Raw genomic sequence first — 17264 nt, 5'->3', positions numbered from 1 at the left:
TTGGTTCTGGTAGTTTATATATGTATGAGCTTTGCTCTGGAGCTGTATATATGTACTGAGCTTGGTTCTGGAGCGTATATATGTACTGAGCTTGGTTCTGAAGCTGTATATATGTACTGAGCTTGGTTCTAGTACTGTATTTATGCACTGAGGTTGATTCTGGCACTGTATATATGTACTGAGCTTGGTTCTAGTGCTGTATTTATGTACTGAGCTTAGTTCTGGTGCTGTATATATGTACTGAGCTTGGTTCTGGTGCTGTATATATGTACTGAGCTTGGTTCTGGAGCTGTATATATGTACTGAGCTTGGTTCTGGAGCTGTATATATGTACCGAGCTTGGTTCTAGTGCTGTATATATGTACTGAGCTTGGTTCTAGTGCTGTATTTATGTACTGAGCTTAGTTCTGGTGCTGTATATATGTACTGAGCTTGGTTCTGGTGCTGTATATATGTACTGAGCTTGGTTCTGGAGCTGTATATATGTACTGAGCTTGGTTCTGGAGCTGTATATATGTACCGAGCTTGGTTCTAGTGCTGTATATATGTACTGAGCTTGGTTCTAGTGCTGTATTTGTGTTCTGAGCTTGGTTCTGATGCTGTATATATGTAATGTGCTTTGTTCTGGTGCTGTATATATGTATGAGCTTTGTTCTGGGGATGTACAGTGAAGGAAATAAGTATTTGATCCCTTGCTGATTTTGTAAGTTTGCCCACTGTCAAAGACATGAACAGTCTAGAACTTTTAGGCTAGGTTAATTTTACCAGTGAGAGATAGATTATATTTTTTAAAAAACGACGGGATGTCCACAGCGGAAAACAGCAGGTAAAAAAAAAAAGTGTATACTTACTCCGTAGTCATAACGATGCGTCCATCTGATGTCCTGCAGCCCGGCCTCCTGGGGTGACGTTTGATCCCATGTGACCACTGCAGCCAATCAATTTATGAATGTTTTTTTGGCAGGTTTTTTATGCAGCGTGTGGATGAGATTTGTTCAAATCTCATGCACTCTGCTACTGTTTTACGCATTTAAATCCGTTGCGGAAAATCTGCAGTGTTTACGCCACGTGTGAACCCGGCCTCACGCCTTACATCTATTTTGTGGCTGCTCCTCAGCTGAAAGTGGATTATTATCAATGTATTATGTTCCTTAAAAGGGGTGCTTCAATTTTGACTAGATGTTTATGAGAAGAGTTCCTAAAAAAAAAAAAACTAATTACAGGGACCCCTCAGCGATCAGCTGTTTACTGTGGGGAAACCAGCAGCAGTTTTTCCCTACAGCACCACCACAGCAGAAACTAAGTATTACACAATTCTCATTTAAATCAATAGGCTGTCTGTGGATTACATGAAAATGTCGGGTCCTCCAAAAATAGAGACCATCTTTGTAGTTGTTCACTGCCCCATCTAGTTTGTAACAGACAACAAACAAACTTTGTATAGTTTGATCATGCAGTTATACTCCCTTCCATCTGCCTCCTACTTCTTGCTAATCAACTAAATGTATGTTAGGAAGAAGAAGAAGAAGAAGAAGAAGAAGGGGGCAGATGAAAGGGAGTATAACTGTAGTATCAGACTACATAGGATTTGTTTGTTGTCTGTTACCATGGAGACACATAGATCTGCATAGCAGCTATAGACACAAAACGGTAGAGATTTTTTTTAATGACAATTATTTTCAAAGATGCTTAATTTTTCATTTTAGATGCATTAGAGACCTTAAAAAAAAAATATAAATAAATAATTGATTGCGAAGGTGGACAAAGCATTTAATCCTCACACCAAATATGGGGACGAGGATGTCCCGACTGCCTACTGGGAATATAGGAAAACACTTTTTTTCCCCCTAATCACTGGAGGTGGATATTAACCCAACTACGCCCCAGTCGGACCAAACATAGGCATTTTTTTGGGGAACCACATGACATTTCCGGCATGTACAATCACCTTTGGGGAGCAATATTAAAAGTTGTGTAACCGTTCTGTCAAACGATTGACCTAGCACAAGCTCTGCTCTCTCACACTGCGTGATACCATTCAAAGAAATTAGATTTTTTTAATTTTTTTGGTTTTTTTCCTATAGGCCCCGCCGTTCTCTCAGTGTCGTTTTTAAGTCCTGCCTTGGACTCAACTTCTCACTAGGAGGTAAAAGGTCTGTACCCAAAAAGAGAATAGCGAATTAGCAGCACTGGGTTCTATGTAAACCGTGGTATGCAATGATGGCCGCCGCGTCTACACAGTGAGTAACTTTTTTCTCATAGTAACAAATGGATATGATGGGTGGCATCCGATAACGGGGGTGCCCAGCAGAGAATCATGCTCACTCGACTGTTTTCATATGCAGGGCTAGTTTTATAGAAAATTGGGCCCTGGGCAACAAGCAAAGTATGCCCTCCCCTATTTTATACACTTTTCTTCCAATTTCAGGTCACATAATACCGCCATATAAAGCCATGGTAATGCTGCCATATAGAGCCCACATAATACTATAATAAAGTATGCAAATAATATGCAGTATTCAAATAATACTCCCATATAGTGCACACCTAATACTGCCTATAGTACCCACACAATACTGCAATTCAATGCCCAAATAATACCGCCATACACTGCAAAATAATATTGGGTGGTTTATGTTTGCCTGTCCTTGGGGTCCCACTAGTAAACAGGCCCTGGACATTTACTATGTTTACCCTTTAATACCAGCCCTGTCCCTATTCCCATAGACTTCTCTCGGGTGTCTGGGGATAGGGAACTCCCAGTCTTGCGATTTTTGGTGGTCCCAATGAATAAACTTTTATTAGATATTAACCAAAGTAAAACCAATCTTCTGTATAATATTCCACAAATGTTGTATAAGACGGGAGATGAGATCAGTGTTACCTTTACCCAAGATGCGGGCAGCTCACATTGGTCTGATAGGATAAGGACCACCCAGACCTACAAATCCAGGAGTGTCCCAGTTTTCTAGTCGAGAATTCAGTCGGCAGCAATCATTTTCCAGTTCTAGATTTATTATGTGACCACCAGTGACCGTCAGTTCCCCTCTGGCAGGGAGATCTGTCCTTACTGTGATTGGACACGTTAGTATCTTACTAGAGATGCTGATACTGACCCCTTACTGCTCTAGACCACCAGGGATGCTAACATGTAACCCTTCCCTGCCCTAGACCACCAGGGATATTTAAATTAATTCCTTCGCTGCCCTAGACCACCAGGGATCTTGAAATTAATCCCTTCCCGGCCCTCGACACCCAGGGATGCTTACTATAATCTCTTTGCTGCCCTAGACCACCAGGGATCCTTAAATCAATCCCCTTATTGCCCTAGACCACTAGGGATGCAAAATAACCCCTTACTGACCTGGACCACCAGGGATGTTGACATTGATCCATTATTGCTGTAGACCCCCAGGGATACTTAAGTTAACTCCTTCACTGCACTAGACCACCAGGGCTATTGACATTAACCCATTCCCTGCCCAAGGCCATCGGGGATGCTTGCTTTAATTCCTTCACTGCCCTAGACCACCAGGGATCCTTAAGTTAATTTCCTTATTGCCCTAGACCACCGGGGATGCAACTATAAACCCTTACTGCCCTAGACCACCATATATGCTGACATTAACACATTACTGATATCGACCACTGGGGATGCTTAAAATAACTCGTTCACTGCTCTAGACCACCAGGGATGTCGGTATTAACCCTTTTTTTTATAATTCAATTTCCAAAAATACAAAAAGTGAAACATACATATGAATGACCTTGATGAGATATGAATAGACTTTAGGAGATCGGTATGAGATCCAGCGCAGTATTGAGAAGGGGGAAGGGGTACTTCAGTAGTCCCTGCAGCAGGGAGGTGCACTGTACCGGCTCGGTAGAAAACAGCCTAGAGCTGCTACAATCTGACATCCTACTATTAACACAAGTGCTTCTGATTGCAGATTCAGCTCTGCTACATTACAGTAATCCCACCACAAAATTAAGTCGAATAAGATGGCTAAGATCTCATCATCCCAACTATGTTGACATATACTATAACCTGCACTATATTATACATGTATATGCTAATATTCCTTAATTCTGGATTATCAAATGTTCTGGATTATTGGACAGATATGAAAAAGTGTCATGTGCATTCAAGTTACTTGTCAGGACAGGGAACCTCAAGGCAGAAGTCACGTCATTCTGGTCATGTGATTGTCCATAATATTATCATATAGCTCTGTGCAAGAGGTGCCGGACTATGAGACTTCTGGATTACCAGATGCCAGGGGAATTTTTATGGTATTTTATATATATATATATATATATATATATATATATAATTTTATATTTTGGAAACTTTTTGGACAAATCTAAGATAAACATTTTCGGTAATAACTATACAAAATGGTAAATATGAATATTCGGTATTCTTCTGCTTCATCGCCATCTCTCACTTACAGGGGTTCAGGAAGCTGAGATTTGGGGAGCTGTTTGATAGGGTCCAACTCCTCACAGATGGTAACCTATAAGCATCATAGTGGTTACTATTACTGAGACAGCTATCCACATACACTGAATGACATAAAACAGCATTTGTTTTTAATGAAGAGTAACTCTGCATAACAATATGGGTTTAAGCCATTCAGGGTCTGCGGAAAGCCGAGTGACAACCTCTTCAAGCATCATCGGGGGTTGTCATCCAGCTTTACATGGACCCTGAGTGGTATACTACTTTATACAGTGGGGTAGACTTAAATGTCATAAAAATGCAGATTTATGTCATTCAGGGTCTGTGGAAAGCTGGGTGACAAATCCGATGTGCACTGTAAAAGCACAGACCCCGAATGACAGAAGTCTGCATTTTTATGACATTTAACTCTACCCAACAGCATGAAGTAATATGCCACTCAGGGTCCATGGAAAGCTGAGTGACAACCCCTATAGGCATTATAATGGTTACCTAGTGGCTGTCCCCAAGCTTTCCACAGATCCTAAATGCCATGAATCTGCATTTTTATTATAATCTTCATAATAGTATACAGTAATATGCCACTCAGGGCCCATGTAAAGCTGGATGACAACCCTGTGAGAACTGTAATAGTTGCGACTTAGTGGCTGTCACTCAGCTTTCCACAGAGTCCGAATGACATATAAATCTGCATATTCATGAAATGTAACTCTACGTAACAGTGTATTACCACTCAGGGTTCATGGAAAGCCGAGTGACAACACTTATTACCCCTGCAATAACTACAATTAGTGGCTGTCACCCGGCTTTCTGAATGACATAACTATTGTTTTATAGAATTGAATATCATTAAAATGCAGATTATATGTCATTCAGGGTCTATGGAAAGCTGGGTTACAACACCTATAAGTATCATATTGGCAACCATTAGTAGCTGTCATACAGCTTTCTACATATCCTGAATGGCATATAACTTTATACTGTTATGCAGAGTAACATTTCATAATAATACAGAAGTTTGTGCCATTCAGGGTCTGTGGAAAGATGAGTGACAACCCCTAGGCTACCATTAGTGGCATTCACACAGTTTGCTATAGAAAGACAAATAATTTAGTATTATTCTGAAACTCAACTCTACATAACAGGATAAAGTCAGATGCCACTCAGGGTCCTAAGAAAGCTGGGTGACAACCTCTATGAGCATTATAATGGCCGTCAGCAGGAGACCAAGATAACTCAGAAACAGCCGAATCGAATATTTCAAGATTTCACACATGTGAACGACTCCCATTTCCAGGTCATTTTATAATTTCGGGTGATGTTTCTTTAAATAATATAATTACAGACTGGCACCTCTCCTGGCAGACGTCGCACTGTGCCCATGTAAAGACAATGACCCACAGACACAAACTAGAGGCAGGGCAGTCACAGGATGGACCTGCGCTGCCATAATAATTCTCTGGGACTGTTCACATTCTGCACTTTGCCCGCGGTCACTTAATCCGTCATTTTGCAGCGGTTTTACACTTTGTGGCATAAGACCTGATTGCACCGATTACCCTCTGGGATGCGGGCAGTATTGGAATGTCCCGCACTGAGCTGCTCACATACAATGGGGTTACGGGAAGAATGAAGTCATTTCGAGGCCCCTCCAGATCTGAGCACCCCCCAACCCAAGACACAATAAAACAAGAGACCCCCCCCCCCTTGGGCACTGACCTCAGTACAATGCCGGATCCGGGAGACGAGACAGCCGCTCCGCTCCCCGCTGACAGACGCCGGTGTGCGCTCCTATAGTCTCATGTGCGCGCTGGAGGAGAGCGCTGGTTACCGGCGGTGCTGCTGGACGTCTGTATACGGGGTGGGGGTGTCTGCCAGGAATGATTGACACCGGTCCCAATGCACCCCGTTTAGTTGAGCACAATGGTACCAATAGATGCCGCTCACTTATACAGGGTGTGGGGGGGGGGGGGCATATGATACATCGATTTTTGTTAAGGAAAATAAAGCAGTGGGCATAACTACAGATGCAGCAGAGCCGAATTTGTGACTGCGCCCTTTACGGCTGCATAATAAAAGTCTGGATAATTATAAGATGTCACTATATGACAATGAGTTCTGCTACATGAACAACTCAGCTCTGCTACATCTGTGCTTCAGCGCAAACAAAATCAGGAGATCACAATGACCAACTCAGCTCTACTATATCATCGCATCGCTCTATCACAATGAGTTCTGCCAAATTAGCAAATCTGCTCTGCTACACATGTGCTTGAGTGAGAAGTTTTATCACATTGCTATATCATCATGAGTTGTGCCAATGACCATCTCAGCTCTGCTACGTGTGTGTCTGTGTCTGTGTCTGTGTCTGTGTCTGTGTCATTGTTATTATTGAAGTAGAATTTGGGTCGCACCTGATATTCTGATCTCCTTCTGTTCTGGACTTTTTATTTTGCTCCTTTAGGGCACAGCTATGATCCGTGACTACAGCTCCGCTACGTAGCTCCCAAGGAAGTCTGAAACACATTGCCTGCCTCACTTGAGCCACTTTAATATGGGGCAGGTAAATTCAATCTACTGTTCGCTGTTATCAGCCATTTCAGGCTGACTGTAGTTGTCTTTGCTTGGATGGCAGACAGGAAGTCCAGATCAATCCCTAGTGGCCCTTTAACTATGGGAGTAGTAGTTAGGGGCTCCATATGACCGACATGAAGACCAGGTGTTACGGGGCTGATCTGTCGTCTTCGTTGGTTTTTTGCCTATGGTTTTGCATAGTCAGTTTTTTATATGGGGGGGTCACACTGCTCCGTTTGCTTGTCTTTCCAGTTTCGTAAAAGAATATGTTAGATCATTAAAGGGGTTGTATAAGATCAGAAAAAAGTTAAAAGTTCTGTTGTTTTTTGTTGTTGCAGAAACAGCGCCACTGTTGTGCACAGGCTGCTTATGGTATTGCAGCTCATCCCCAGTCACATGAATTCTGTAATGCCAGATACAGCCCAAGGACAGGAATGGCGCTGTTTTAATGATGATATATGATGAAGTCAGTGGTAATTCCACAGTTCTGCCGGTACTGTATAGTAGCATTGTGTCCGGCGCAGGTCTACATCCAACTCCAGTACCTGAGCCCGATTCATACAAGTCAGTATATACAGAAGTATTGGATTATTTATACATTTATTTATCAGAACTATCAGTGCCTCTAGATACACTATATTAAAGATTATAAAATAATTGAAGATTAGAAACAGTGCCACTCTTCTACAAAGGTTGTGTCTGGTATTGCAGCTCATCTTCGTTTAAGTGAAGTGCACCCAGCACCTAGAATGAGTGAATTACCATAGTGTGGTTTTATTTAACAGAATGCGAGAATGTCAGATGTAGCAGAGCTGAGATTGTCATATGGCACAACACTTCATGACACAAAATATTATTTAGGATTTTTTATGCTGTCCTAGAGGAACATTCATTCTTTATCCATTACCACAACCCAGGAGTCTTTAAAGCTCAAGTACCTTATCCTATAACATCACCCCCATGCTGGGAACCGATGGTGTAGTGTGGTAATCAAGTCCTGCATAGCAGATGACACCGATATTGTCCACAGAGTCATGGAGATCCATCAGTGTCACCCACATATAAAGGGGTCTCTGTTTTTTTGCACAATAAGAGTATGTTTACACGGCCGTAAACACCCCAAAAATGGCTAAAAATACGGAGGCTGGACGCCTCCAAACATTTGCCCATTGATTTCAATGGGAAAAACGTCATTTCGTTCCCACGGGGCGTTTTTTTAAGCGGTCGTTTGTAAAAACGGCGTGTAAAAAAACGCCCCCCCCCCCCGTAAAAAAGAAGTGCATGTCACTTCTTGAGACGTTTTTCATTGGGTCAATAGAAAAACAGCTCCAAAAACAGCCGTAAAAAATGCATCAAAAACCGCCAGATGCTTAAAAAACGACTGAAAATCAGAGGCTTTCTACATCTTTGCTGCCCTCTCCTGACAAAGCAGTGGTACTGCACCTTCCATATGGAATGACTACGTATATAGCGTCCTACAGGTAACATTTAGGGTATGTTCACACGAGGGCGTCCGTAAAGGCTGAAATTACGGGGCTGTTTCAGCCTGAAAACATCCCCGTAATTTCAGCCGTAACAGCATGTGCAGGCGCTTGAACGCCGCGTCCATTACGGACGTAATTGGCGCTGCTATTCATTGGAGTCAATGAATAACGGCTCCAATTACGGCCAAAGAAGTGACAGGTCACTTCTTTGACGCGGGCGTCTATTTACGCGCCGTCTTTTGACAGCGGCGCGTAAATTACGCCTCGTGTGAACAGACAAATGTCTGCCCATTGCTTTCAATGGGCAGATGTTTGTCAGCGCTATTGAGGCGCTATTTTCGGACGTAATTAGTGTGTGTGCACATACCCTTACAGTCCCAACCTTTAAACCTAATCCTTCTGTCCCTCTTTGGTCCTGAAATGTTCCTGTCCAGCAACTGATCAGCATGTCCCTAAATTGCAGGATTTAATATATGTTGGATCGATAGATCTCAAGAAACGGTAATCCTTTCAACGATCATCTTAAAGGGGTTGTCCGCTTTAGGCAATCCCTTCTTGTTAGAAAGATCCCCTGATTATAATCTGATATTCTGCTTCTGAAACCCTCAGCGATCAGCTGTAATCTGTGAAGGCACCTGACAGCAAGTGTTCAAACTTCCTGCAGCGCCACCACAGGTGAAATTAAAAATGACGGGGTGTGGCTTGGCAGCCGGGAGACATGGCCGCTTGATTCTCGAGCTCCGGCACTATAGCAGCTATTTTGACAGCACGGCTCTCCAAATCCCCATAATTGGCCATTGGAAGACGCTGATTCCACTGCTAATGATGACCAGAGGAAAGAGAAGCCTTAAACAGCAGGGCAAATTGGAGTTTTATTTCGATAAGGACCATGACGGGGATGATGGCACCTCCAGCACCGCTTCCCGCTCACATACCTCAAGTCCGGGGAAACCGGCCTCTCCACTCTCCTCCTGCTATTCACGTGGAGGAGACAGCCATCCGACAGTCTTAGACCATCCTCGGTCTGATAAATCTGTGGTGGTCCCGGGCTCCAGATACAGCCCTCTTGCAGCGGAAGCCACGGAATCTTTGGGCACCAAACTCACCACGCGGCCGGCTTCCTCAGTGAGTACTGCGAAGCAGGGGCCTAAACTTCACCATCAGATCCCTCAGGATGCGGAGGTAAGTAATCATGCTACTCCCCCCATATACCGTCGTTAGTCACGACGGCATTTATGGACATACCAAATACCTGTAGGAGGGGTTCCATCCCCCATGCTGTGGAAGGGGTCCCACTCCCCACATATACCAGACCAGTTATGGGGGTTCCAGCCCCCTTGGGTGATAGGGGTATCAGCCCCCTCCGTACCCACGATATCGTAGGGGTCCCAGCCCCCTTGTACGATAGGGGTAATAGCCCCCTTCCCAACATCGGTCACAGGGGTCCCAGCCCCATTCTGTTTCCTCCCTTTTGTCAGCCCTTGGGTGTCTGTCTACTCCCCCCCCCCCCCCCCTTTCTCCTATTTGTGTAGGAGGTTGAAGCATTGTTTGTTACTTATTTTATAATGCCTGTTCTATCGTTAGTGACCACTAGATGGTGGTAGAGCAGTTGCAGTGAGTTGCTGGACAGATTACACTGGACATGAAAACGTGGGGTTAAAGGGGGAGGAGCTAAAAACGGAACAGGGGGATGAGCAAGTGGAGAGGGGGCTGCCATGTGGTAGGAGAGAGAGAAGGAGCATGAGATATGAGCTCAGGGAAGAGATATTGAAAGTTAAAGTAAACAGCAAGAAAGAGAGAGCAGCAGGATAAGAAACTCCAGACTGGTGTGAGGAAAGGAAGAACCTAGGAGTCCTATCCAGCAGACTGCTATCTGGTACCCTGAGTGAGAGACTGGGAGCAACGGTGACCAGGCTGCTGCTACTACACGCGAGAAGCACCCTCGGCTCAACGATCCAAAGAGTGGACTAACTGGACACCGCGCATACTGCCAAGTTGAGCCGTCAGCCGATTACAGAACCCCTGCCAGGCCCGCCGCTATTACCCCGTAGCGTCCGGAGAAGCGTAAAGGACAGAGACTGATATCAGGCGGAGCCATTTAAAGATAAATAGACTGTTGAACTTATACTGTTGCTGATTTCATCTGTTTATACGGTTATTGATTAAGTAAAGATTTATAAAGAAAACCGGAGTAGTGTTGTGGTGTCCACGTTTTATTTCCATCTAACTCGCAGAGTATCTAACAGGTAGCCGAATCGAGATTTACACCGACAACAATCCACTGGCTTATCTGCACACCGCAAAACTGGGTGCATTAGAACAGCGCTGGGTGGCATGCCTTGCCCTATTCGATTACATCATCCGCTACAAGCCTGGTCGCAAAAATGGCAATGCAGATGCCTTGTCCAGAAACCCGACAACTGACCCCATCGGGGATCACGATGAAGAGGTGGAGATTCCGCCAATACGGGTGGCTAGCAGGGCCACACGATTAGAGGCCAGAAGTGGAGAGCCCGGAATGGGCGAGTTATACAGTCGCCCAGAGTGACAAGAGAAACAGCGGGCTGACCAGGCCCTGCGACGGTTACATGGATGGCTCAGAGCAAGACGGCGGCCCACCGAGGCCGAACGTATGCAGCTTACCCCGAGGGGATACCAGATTGCCAAACAACAAGAGCAGCTGGCCATTCGTGATGGGGTTATCTATGGCTGTCTCTGGGTGCCAAAAGAACAGCAAGTCATATGGCAGTTGGTGTTACCAGCCAGAGAAGTAGACGCCGTCTGTCGAACCCTGCATGAGGTAGGAGGACATTTCTGTGCCGTAAAGACAGAGGCCCTGATCCGAGGTTATTTCCACAGCCCCCAATTGAGACGGTGAAACAGGTATGCCGAACTTGCGCCAGTTATGCCATCCAGAAAAGGATTAGAACAGACCACCGTGCCACAAACAATACAGACAGGAGAGCCCTTCGAACTATTGACTATGTATTTCCTTACCGTCCAAGAAGTAACCTCTGGATACAAGTACGCTCTGGTGTGCGTGGACCATTTCTCCAAATACGCAGTTGTCATCCCCACCAGGAATCAGACCGCACTCACCACGGCCAAACTGATCTGGACGCACATAATCCAGCCCTATGGGTGCCCACAGAGACTGTTAACCGACCAGGGCCCGAACTTCAAGTCATAACTGATCCACGAATTGTGTGTGCTACACGGCATAAGGAAGTCATGAACGACACCCTATCATCCGCAGGGCAACGGGGCATGTGAACGCTTTAACCGGACTCTTTTGGGCATGCTGAGAACCTTAGGTGACGATCACCATGAACAGTGGCCTGAACATGTGGAAGATGTGGTGTGGGCGTATAATAACACCATACACCGTACTACGGGACACACGCCCTACCATCTCATGTTTGGCCGAATGGGACGCTTACCCATGGCTCTGCTCATGGAACAGCCCAAAGAAAATAGTGTCCGTACTCCTTCCCAGTGGATAGTAGAGCACCGACGCAGGATCCAGCGGGCTCGGGATCGAGTCCAAGAAGCGACAGAACAAGAGCAGACCCCAGTTAATAGCCGCCGCGTAGGACCCTTCCATCCAGGGGACCGAGTGCTGGTCTGTAACAAACAAGCCCAACGAGCTAGTAAATTGGAACCCCTGTGGGAGCGAATACCTGATGTGGTCATCTGGAGATCAGATAACCAGCCTGCGGTATATGAGTTACAATGAGAAGATGGGAACGGCCGGGTGCGGAAGCTGCACCGAGACTTGCTGCGGCCCTGCTCATTCCCCATGGAGCCAACAAGAGAAGTGGTATTGGACACACCACCTGATACCACCACCGCTGAAGCGGATACTGAATGGTGGGTAGTGGCCTCAGTAGTAGATGCCCCATCATTGGCAACAGGCGAGGAAGGTCAGGAAGAGCCCACTGTCTCTGGAAGAGAAGTGCCAAGTCGTTACCCCCGTATAGAGAACAGAGGAACTCTACCTGCCCGGTACAGAGACTTTGATTGTAGTGCCGGGGACTGGGCTAATTCCACAAGGGAGGTGTGTAGGAGGGGTTCCAGCTCCCATGCTGTGGAAGGGGTCCCACTCCCCACATATACCAGACCAGTTATGGGGGTTCCAGCCCGCTTGGGTGATAGGGGTATCAGCCCCCATCATACCCACGATATCGTAGGGGTCCCTGCCCCCTTGTACGATAGGGGTAATAGCCCCCTTCCCAACGTCGGTCACAGGGGTCCCAGCCCCCTTTTGTTTCCCCCCTTTTGTCAGCCCTTGGGTGTCTGTCTACTTACCCCCCCCCCCCCTTCCTCCTATTTGTGTAGGAGGTTGAAGCATTGTTTGTTACTTATTGTATAATGCCTGTTCTATCGTTAGTGACCACTAGATGGTGGTAGAGCAGTTGCAGTGAGTTGCTGGACAGATTACACTGGACATGAAAACGTGGGGTTAAAGGGGGAGGAGCTAAAAACGGAACAGGGGGATGAGCAAGTGGAGAGGGGGCTGCCATGTGGTAGGAGAGAGAGAAGGAGCATGAGATATGAGCTCAGGGAAGAGATATTGAAAGTTAAAGTAAACCAGCAAGAAAGAGAGAGCAGCAGGATAAGAAACTCCAGACTGGTGTGAGTAAATGAAGAACCTAGGAGTCCTATCCAGCAGACTGCTATCTGGTACCCTGAGTGAGAGACTGGGAGCAACGGTGACCAGGCTGCTGCTACTACACGCGAGAAGCACCCTCGGCTCAACGATCCAAAGAGTGGACTAACTGGACACCGCGCATACTGCCAAGTTGAGCCGTCAGCCGATTACAGAACCCCTGCCAGGCCCGCCGCTATTACCCCGTAGCGTCCGGAGACGCGTAAAGGACAGAGACTGATATCAGGCGGAGCCATTTAAAGATAAATAGACTGTTGAACTTATACTGTTGCTGATTTCATCTGTTTATACGGTTATTAATTAAGTAAAGATTTATAAAGAAAACCGGAGTAGTGTTGTGGTGTCCACGTTTTATTTCCATCTAACATACTGATAGTCCTGCATCAAGAAGAAGTTTCTTAAGTTGTTGAATCTCCCGCTTCCAGATATCACAGATGATGGACCTACCGTTTCGCAGCGCCTGGAATCTGAGTGGCAGGTGGTGACGCCTCGTAGAAGGAACAACCGCTGAAGAGCTGATATATCGAGCAGTGAGTGCCTACGGGAGCTCGATCATGTCTTTGGGTAACAAGCCCTAAGTGACACTCCATTTTTTTTTTCTACTGCTTATAGAGCTGTCTATGTGTGTTACATGTTCAGTTTGTTGGTTCGACCCGTACCTATGGGTCATATCTGTCTTTTTAACTACATATGTTTTTGACGGCTAGGCATATGTTACCATATTTTGCTCTGAGGTTCACTGTGACTTCGTGTACAAGGTGTGGGAGATTTACCTTGTTAGCTTATATTATATATATCTGTCCCCTTTCTTAGGCCCTGTTCACACAGAGTTTTTTGATGCGAGAAAACGCGCCAAAAAACGTCCGAAAATGCCTCCCATTGATTTCAATGGGAGGTGGAGGACATGACCTATCTTGAGGCGGTTTCCACCGCCAAAACCCCATTTCAATCAATGGGAGACGGAAATAAAACGCCTTGACGTTTTGTTTTGACGCGTTTTGGTCAAACCACTGTACAAAAAACGCCTGGAGCAGATTTTACAGGCGGAATTTTCCGCCTGCAAAATAACTCTGTGTGAACAGGGCATAAGGATGCTCATCGGGATTATGATACTGGAAATGTTTGTTACTGTATTGAACACTTTAATTTCACAGCGTTCTATATAATATTCCACGATGATTAAGTTTCCTTCATTAAATGTTAAAGGCTTGAATAGCCCCCACAAACTGGCTTGTATGTGGAAGGAAGCTCTCCTGAAGTGTGACCTTTTCTGTGCGCAGGAGACGCACATTTTGGAGAGAGATCCCCAGAGTCAGACACCCCCAGTCCTCTAGGGTTATTCTATCCCATCATAATAAAAAACACAGGGGTGTGCTCTTGGCCATTAAAAACACAGTAGCGTCGTCGTCCCCCGTCCCCCCCCTAACATCCTTAATAGACCCGTGTGGGAGATTTATCATTCAAGTAGGTGAATTTAATAACACTTTGCTTACTGTAGTGGTAGTTTATGTTCCGAACACCCATCAGCTCCATTTTCTCCATAAGGTATTTGCCAAGATAAAACGGGGAGAACTGGTGATATTAGATCCTTATTACAAAAGGTTGAAAATTCTACCATTGAGCTGATTAAATGGTCAGACCATGCCGCCATTACTATGGGGGTGACTGAATCGTACAGGACTCATCAATCCATTAAAGATTTCTTAACTACTTTAGATCTCCCACGACTCTCGTCGGATCAATGAAATTATTTAAACCTTCCCCCTACCGAATCGGAAATTTCCGAGACAATCCGCTCTCTCCCGCTACCTAAAGCACCTGGCCCAGACGGCCTTTCGGGAATATACTACAGGACTTTCGAAGAGTCTCTCTTGCCCCATTTATATAATACCTTACAACATGCCATAGTAAAGGGTTCCTTCCCTAAAGAAATGTTGAATGCAGTCATAATAACGCTCCCTAAACCAGGCAAACCACCTGATTCACCTCAAAACTTCCGACCAATATCCCTCCTTAATTCTGATGTAAAAATTTTTGCTAAAATTTGGGCCAGGCGCCTAAGCCCCCATAATACCTTTCCTCGTACACCAAGATCAGGCGGGGTTTGTGAAAGGCCGACAAGCACCGGACAACACGAGGAGAATCCTTAATATTGTAGATCATTTGATGGAAAGACACCGGCTGTTGTGGTCACACTGGATGCGGAGAAGGCATTTGACCGCGTGAATTGGTCTTTTTTCTTTTCGGTCTTAGAGGAGATGGGATTTGGAGGTTCTATTGTAAATGACATTAAAGCCCTATATGCTTCTCCCTCAGCATGGGTGTTTGTCAATGGGACCATCTCAGATGAGTTCTCAATGACTAATGGGACCAGACAGGGTTGCCCACTATCCCCTTTAATTTTTGTCCTTTCTATAGAACCGCTGGCACAAGCCATTAGAAGCCATTCAGAGATACATGGTATTCGGATAGGAGAACGTTCCCTCTGCATCTCTTTATATGCAGATGACCTAATACTGACCGTGGGGAATCCGGAACAATCCTTGGGGGCGGCTTTTACTCTCATAGAGAAATTTAGCGCTCTGTCACAATACAAAGTTAATTGGGGTAAGTCGCAGGCCTTGGCTTTACGTTGCTCATCAGTAGATCTGAGGTCTTTGCAGAACCGCTTCTCTCTTGATTGGCAACAAAGCCAAATTAAATATTTAGGGATAAATATTACCTCCAAGACCTCCCGTCTGTATCAGGCGAATTATTTCCCTCTGCTGTCGATAATGGAACAGGATATGTCGGGTCTAGCGTCTCATGAGGTCTCATGGATAGGCAGAAAAGCAGCATTTAAAATGCTTGTACTCCCGAAATTATTATATTTATTTTGTATACTACCGATAAAGCTACCTTCCTCTTTCTTTACTAACGCCCATAAATTACTTAACTCGAAGGGTATGTGCACACGATAACTGCATTTACGTCTGAAATTACGGGGCTGTTTTCAGGAGAAAAATGGATGTACTGGCGTTTTTCACCGCGTCTTTTACGGACGTAATTTGGAGCTGTTCTTCACTGGAGTCAATGAAAAACGGCTCCAATTACGTCCCAAGAAGTGTCCTGCACTTCTTTGACGAGGCTGTTATTTTACGCGCCGTTTTTTGACAGCGACGCGTAAAATGACAGGTCGTCGGCACAGAACATCGTAAGACCCATTGAAAGTAATGGGCAGATGTTTGCCGATGTATTGGAGGCGTTTTTTCAGACGTAATTCGAGGCGTAAAACGCCTCCAATACGTCTTAAAATAGGTCGTGTGAACCCAGCCTTACATTTGGAAAAAAAGGTAAACCACGTGTCGCGGCTAGAATACTGAACAAAGGCAAGAAGGTTGGAGGTCTGAGCTTACCGAACATACATCATTATTATTTAGCTACTCCGATCTCTCAGTTAAAATACTTGTGGAGGGGAGATACTTCACGACACTGGGTTCATATTGAGACTTCCCTAGCGCCAACTCGCAACTTAAAAGCTCTGCTGATAACGAGTCTGACTCCTTGCTCACCACCTACCTCTCTTCCTAAGGCCTTATTTACACGAACGTGTGCGTTTAACGTGCGTAAAAAACGCAGCGTTTCGCGCGCGTTTCAGTTCTCTGTGTCATCAGTGTTTGGTGCGTGTCTGCGTTATTATTTACTCCGTGTGTGTAACTAAGAACAGAGTACAGAGTAGAGGCAGAGCCCAGTGGCGCCCCCTACATGCTGGGAGGGTGCAGCGCCCTGTGCGCTCGAACACCCCTAAGGCCGGCCCTAACCGTTAATGAAAACCCCAAATTTCGTGTTTTAGAAAATTATAATATTATAGAAGCCCAATTTCAAAAATGATTTTTAATACCGAAATGTTGGCCTACTGAAAAGTATGTCCAGTATCTGCCCTCAATACTTGGTCGGGGCTCCGATTCTGCATGAATTACTGCATCAATGCGGCGTGGCTTGGAGGTGATCAGCCTGTGGCACTGCTGAGGTGTTATCAATGCGGCGTGGCATGGATGTGATCAGCCTGTGGCACTGCTGAGGGGTTATCAATGCG

General features: G+C 45.3%; 1 protein-coding gene across 2 annotated transcripts in view; it reads right to left on the bottom strand.

Annotated features, from left to right (window-relative positions):
* Positions 1 to 6365, bottom strand: part of MPPED1 (metallophosphoesterase domain containing 1) — a 44920-nt gene extending 38555 nt beyond the window's left edge. The window contains exons 1-2 of one of the 2 annotated variants that reach the window (XM_075855989.1): positions 6182 to 6365; positions 4453 to 4517 (exon numbers count right to left, since the gene is read on the bottom strand). The gene's annotated coding sequence lies outside the window, so the exon portion shown is untranslated. The remainder of the gene's footprint in view (positions 1 to 4452; positions 4518 to 6181) is intronic. The other variant, XM_075855988.1, reaches the window with a different exon arrangement.
* Positions 6366 to 17264: the final 10899 nt, after the last annotated feature.

This window comes from Rhinoderma darwinii, chromosome 3 (genome assembly GCF_050947455.1).
Source record: "Rhinoderma darwinii isolate aRhiDar2 chromosome 3, aRhiDar2.hap1, whole genome shotgun sequence".
Taxonomy (NCBI): Eukaryota; Metazoa; Chordata; class Amphibia; order Anura; family Rhinodermatidae; genus Rhinoderma; species Rhinoderma darwinii.
This window is presented reverse-complemented; position numbering and strand designations above follow the sequence as displayed.